The following is a 5,758-nucleotide window of genomic DNA, read 5'->3' as shown; positions in this document are numbered from 1 at the left end:
GGGAGGAGGCTTGGAGTGACAGGATGGTGAGATTACAAAGAAGTAGGGAATTTTTTTTTAAAGATTTTATTTTCTAATTGACAGAGAGATAGCACAAGTAAGCAGAGAGGCAGGCAGAGGGAGCGAGAGAAGCAGGCTCTCTGCCGAGCAGGGAGCCCAATGCGGGGCTCAATCCAAGGACTCTGAGATCATGACCTGAGCCGAAGGCAGAGGCTTTAAACCACTGAGCCACCCAGGTGCCCCTTTAAAGATTTTATTTTTAAGTAATTTCTACACCCAAAACGGGGCTTGAACTTACAACCCCAAGGTCAAGAGTCACATGCTTTACTGACTGAGCCAGCCAGGCACCCCCTAACTAGTATACCTTTTTTTAAGTTTATTTATTTATTTTTAGCAATATCTCTACCCAATGTGGGGCTTGAACTCATAACCCCGAGATCAAGAGTTACATGCTCAGGGTGCCTGTGTGGCTCAGTGGGTTGAACTTCCAACTCTTGGTTTTGGGGAATAAGCCTCACATCAGGCTCCCCGCTCAGTGAGGAGTCTGCTTGAGGTTCTCTCTCTCCCTCTGCCCCTCCCCCTCCCTTGCTCCCACTCTCTCTCAAATAAATAAATAAATAATCTTTTTAAAAAAAAGTCACATGCTCTACCAACTGAGCCAGAGAGGTACCCCTAGAGTTTTTAAATAAAGTTATGGAACGTCAGAGAGAGTAAGTACTTTGCCCCAAGTCACAGAGCACAATGAAAGAAGGACTCAAACTCAGGTCTGTTGGATTCCAAAGTTGAGCTCCTAAACACTGCACTATGCTGCCTCTGTGATCACCTTCAGTACTGAAACTCGCTTCCTGCTTCTGCCCCATCATCTTTAACCCAACTTTAATCCAGATGGCCTGGGTCCAGGCAGTGCTTTATACTGGAAAAAAGGATGTATCCTCAGAACTTCCCTTCTGGGGTGCCTGGGTGGCTCAGTCAGCTAAGCATACAACTCTTGATTTCAGCTCAGGTCATGATCTCAGGGTTGTGAGACTGAGCCCTGCATTAGGCTCTGTGCTAAGTGTAGAGGAGGGAAATTGGAAGGGGAGGTGAACCATGAGAGACTATGGACTCTGAAAAACAACCTGAGGGTTTTGTTTTTTTTTAAAGATTTATTTATTTGACAGATAGAGATTACAAGTAGGCAGAGAGGCAGGCAGAGAGAGAGGAGGAAGCAGGCTCCCAGCTAAGCAGAGAGCCCGATGCGGGGCTCGATCCAAGGACCCTGGGATCATGAGCTGAGCTGAAGGCAGAGGCTTTAACCCGCTGAGCCACCCAGGCGCCCCCAACCTGAGGGTTTTGAAGGGGCGGGAGGTGGGAGGTTGGGGGAGCCAGGTGGTGGGTGTTAGGGAGGGCATGTATTGCATGGAGCACTGGGTGTGGTGCAAAAACAATGAATACTGTTACACTGAAAAGAAATTTTTTAAAAAATGGTAAAAAAAAAATTCCCTTGGGGTGCCTGGATGGTTCAGTGGGTTAAGCCTCTGTCTTTGGCTCAGGTCATGATCCCAAGGTCCTGCGATTGAGCCCCGCATCAGGCTCTTTGGCTCAGCAGGGAGCCTGCTACCCCCAACCTTTCTCTGCCAGCCTCTCTGCCTACTTGTGATCTCTGTCTGTCAAAAATAAATAAATAAAATAAAGTAAAATAAAAAATATCTTAAAAAAAATTCTCTCCCTCTCTCTCTGGCCACACCCCACTCCAGCTCAAACACTTTCTCTCTCACTCCAAAAAAAAAAAAAAAAAGACTTCACTTTGTTCCTTTTGATTGTTTTCCTCTTTCACGGCCCTCTGAAGTCAGAGTTCATCAGTAAAATCCCCACCTTCAACATTCCTTTCACCATGGGCTCTCCCCAAAGAACCCTTGACCAGTAACTAAAGACCCTGCATAGTTCCCATTTTTAATTAATTAATTAATTAATTAATTAGAGAGATTTTATTTGTTTATTTGACAGAGAGAGAGAGAGAGACAAAGCCCAAGCAGTAGGAGCAGCACAGGGAGAGGGAGAAGCAGGCTCCCCTCCAAGCAGGGAGCCCAATGTGGGGCTCGATCCCACACGACCTGAGCCAAAGGCAGATTCTTAACAGACTGAGCCACCCAAGTGCCCCTATTTTATTTATTTTTAAAGATTTTATTTATTTGAGAGAAAGAGAAAGGGGGAAGGGCAGAGGGAGAGGAAGAGAGAATCCTTAGGCAGAGTCCCTGCTAAAGAGGGGCTTAATCTTATGACCCAGAGATCACAGCCCGAAATCAAGAGTCAGATGCTTAACCAACTGAGCCACCCAATCACACTGTATTTTCCATCTTAAACATCCTACTCTCTGATTTCCTATTTCTACCAGCTCTACTGTCATTAACACCAACCAGAACTCAAACCTGTTGATCATACCTACCCTCTTTCCTTTGGGCCTCACCCTCCTCATGCCTTATCCTTCCTTCTTCTTCTTCTTTTTTTTAAAGATTTTATTTATTTATTTGACAGAGAGAGAACACGAGTAGGCCGGCGGGGTGGGGGTGGGGGTGGGAAGCAGGCTCTCCACTTAGAGGAGAGCAGGATGCAGGGCTCAATTCCAGGACACTGAGATCATGACCTGAGCCTGAAGGCAGATGCTTACTAACCCACTGAGCCACCCAGGCGCCTTTATCCTTCCTTCTGATCCACCTTAACTCCCATGGTCAGTCATTATAATCACGCCCAGGAATATACTCTCAATTCTTTTTCCCCTTCACTTTAGTGTAATCATTTGGCTAACCTACAGCTCTGGCTAAATCCAATTCTCTATCCATTGTTTTGTTTTGTTTTTGAGAGGGAGAGCATGAAGGAGTGGGGTAGTGGGGTGAGGGAGAGAAAGAATCTAAAGCAGGCTCCACATTCAGCCTAGAGCCTGACTCGGGGCTGGATCTCATGACCCTGAGATCATGACCTGAGCCAAAATCAAGACTCAGATGCTTAACCAATTGAGCCACCCAGGTGCCCCAATTCTCTATCCATTTTGGATTTACACTCATACAATCAAAGAGTTGGGGAAAAATACGTAATCATGCCAACTGGTCTCACTTTACATTCATGTTCTCTAACCCCAAAAGATACTCAGCAATCATACTTCATCAGTCTGTACTTCCTAGCCCATTCACTTTACGTTCCCTGGATGCCTATTCCACTCTTTCTTCTCTCTTTCTTCAAACTTCCGACTCCCCCTCCCTGTATTCTCATTCTCAGCTGATGACCTTGCCTCCTACTTCACTGAGAAGAAGTAGCAAACAACTTGTTAGGTCCATTATTAAACAAAATGAGACTGAGACAAAGTGAAAGTCATTTAAAGTTTTATTTTATGACAAGTATTAGAAGTTAGACTGATCGGCCAGGGGAATGAGACTGAGACAAGGTGAAAGTTATGCAAAGCTCTATTTTATGTTAAGCGTTTGAAGTTAAACTGACCGGTCAGGGCCGTCTTTAAAGAGAGTGATCACCCCCAGTTTATAGGCTTAAGAATTGACTAACTGAGGGGCATCTGGGTGGCTCAGTGGGTTAAGCCGCTGCCTTCGGCTCAGGTCATGATCTCAGGGTCCTGGGATCAAGCCCCGCATCGGGCTCTCTGCTCAGCAGGGAGCCTGCTTCCTCCTCTCTCTGCCTGCCTCTCTGCCTACTTGTGATCTCTCTCTGTCAAATAAATAAATAAAATCTTAAAAAAAAAAAAAGAATTGACTAACTGACTGGTCAGGGTCACCTCTGAAGAGGGCGACCACCCACAGCTTACATCCTCAAGAATTGATTGACTGACCGGTCAGGGCCACCTCCAAAGAGAGCGACCACTCCCCATCTTACAGATTACCTTTTATAGAGTAAAAGTTTGGCCACACATAGGTGGCCAATGAGATTGTAGCACATAGAGAAATTTCCATAGTCATGTTAGGTCACACACAGGTGGCCAACTGAATTACAATTTACCCTTTAGTAGCTGTTTGAACTAACTTATTACTATGGTCAGAATTGGGGCTTAAGTTTGGCGCCCCAAAGGCGGAGTTTACATTCTTTGGTGGTTAGGGAGACAATATGTGTGCTTTTACTGATTGGATGTCTCTACCTGGCCCGATTTGTCCTTGCATTCTGGGCTCTGTTATCAGGAACTGGCCGACCTGGCCTTGTATTCTGGGCTCTGTTATTAGGAACTAGCCGACCATATTTTACTGGTTTCCCAGACTTGTTTCTAAGTAAGTTTCTCGGGGTTGGGGGTGAGGGCAGGGTCAGTTTAAGTTTTACTGCACAAACAACAAAATGGCTTTTAACCAAGATGGAGTTACTCTGGCTAAATAGGTCCTTACATTCCCCCCTTTTCTTTGGAGATTAGTCAAATCTTTGACTTTTCAGCCAGTTTTATGTCCTCCTGTTGTAAGAGGTTGTATTGAGCATGTAAGACTAACATTTTTATCGTTTCAATTTTTTGTACAAATGACATTAGGGCATTTATAATGTAGGGGCTAAAAAGTAACATTAGTGATAGTAAAACCAGGGGCCTTCAATTGCTGATATTAGGGAAGTTATTCACAGAGACCAGTTGAACAAACTTTTATATTATCCCTGGGAGTTTTGTTGTTGTTTGCATTCATCTAGTCTCTTTTTAACGGCTGTCAGACTGTTTTTAATGACTTCAGTGTGATTTTTCCAGAAGCAGCATTTCTTTTTTAGGGTTGTGCAGAATCCCCCCCCCTTTATAAGGAATAGTATGTTAAGTCCTCAGTTAGTTTTTCGTTCTTTTATTATTTTACCTGAACAATTTGACCCTTAAATCTTTAAGGTAGTTGAAGGTGGAAGGTTTCATCTTCTGTAACTTCTTCCTGCTGAATAGGGGCATAGAGTTGTCCCTACCTATTTGGGTCAACATTGATCAGTTGAGGAATGTAGGGGAGTTACGAAAGACGGAGGCAGCTGAATCCAGCGCTGACAGTGAAGAAATGTCTCCGTGTGTGGTAAGGATCATCTGTAACAATATTCTGATTACAGAGGATTACTGGCAAGTGGGAGAAAACTTGTCAAGAGATCTCACATGCATCATTTAATTTAATATTGTGCCCTAAGGAGGGCGAAGGGAAGGAGATTTATCCATTTGCTGCCAGTCTCCAGAATTTTATTTTTACTTATCTGGAGTTCTGGGGCTGGTAGGCACAGTGTAGTTTTCAATTAGTGCCCATGGCCTTGACCAATGCTTGTGAGACTGAACTCACAAATGCAGGGCCGTTGTCTGACCCGATCATGAGAGATAATCCAAACTTAGGAATTATTTTTTAGTAGCTTTTGGCTACTATTTCTGCTATTTTATGTTTGGCAGAAAAATTTTTTCTTCACCTATCCTGAAAAGGTACCCATAAAAACTAACATGTATTTGTTTCCATATTTTTCCTGTTCTTAAACATCTTTTTGCTATTCTCATTAACTCAGTCAGATTTTTTTTCATTAAATTCTTTAATTTTCTGAAGTTTCTTTCTTATATCTGGGGCTAACTGACTGGTAAAGGCAAGATAGTCTAAATGAGCTATTGTGCAACTTTTCTGAAGTTTACCTTAAGTTGTCTAGTTTAGGTAAACAAACATTTAAAGACAATCAAATCTAGAATTTAACATCCATAAAGATGTGTTATTAAAACATAATTTTTTTCTAAAATAACCCTCATTTTTAGAGATAGCCAAATCAGGACCAATTTATTTGAAAAACAGTTCCAGTTTTAACA

Source organism: Meles meles, chromosome 7, assembly GCF_922984935.1.
Source record: "Meles meles chromosome 7, mMelMel3.1 paternal haplotype, whole genome shotgun sequence".
NCBI lineage: Eukaryota > Metazoa > Chordata > Mammalia > Carnivora > Mustelidae > Meles > Meles meles.
The sequence above is the reverse complement of the archived record's forward strand: the minus strand, read 5'-3'. Positions refer to the sequence as shown.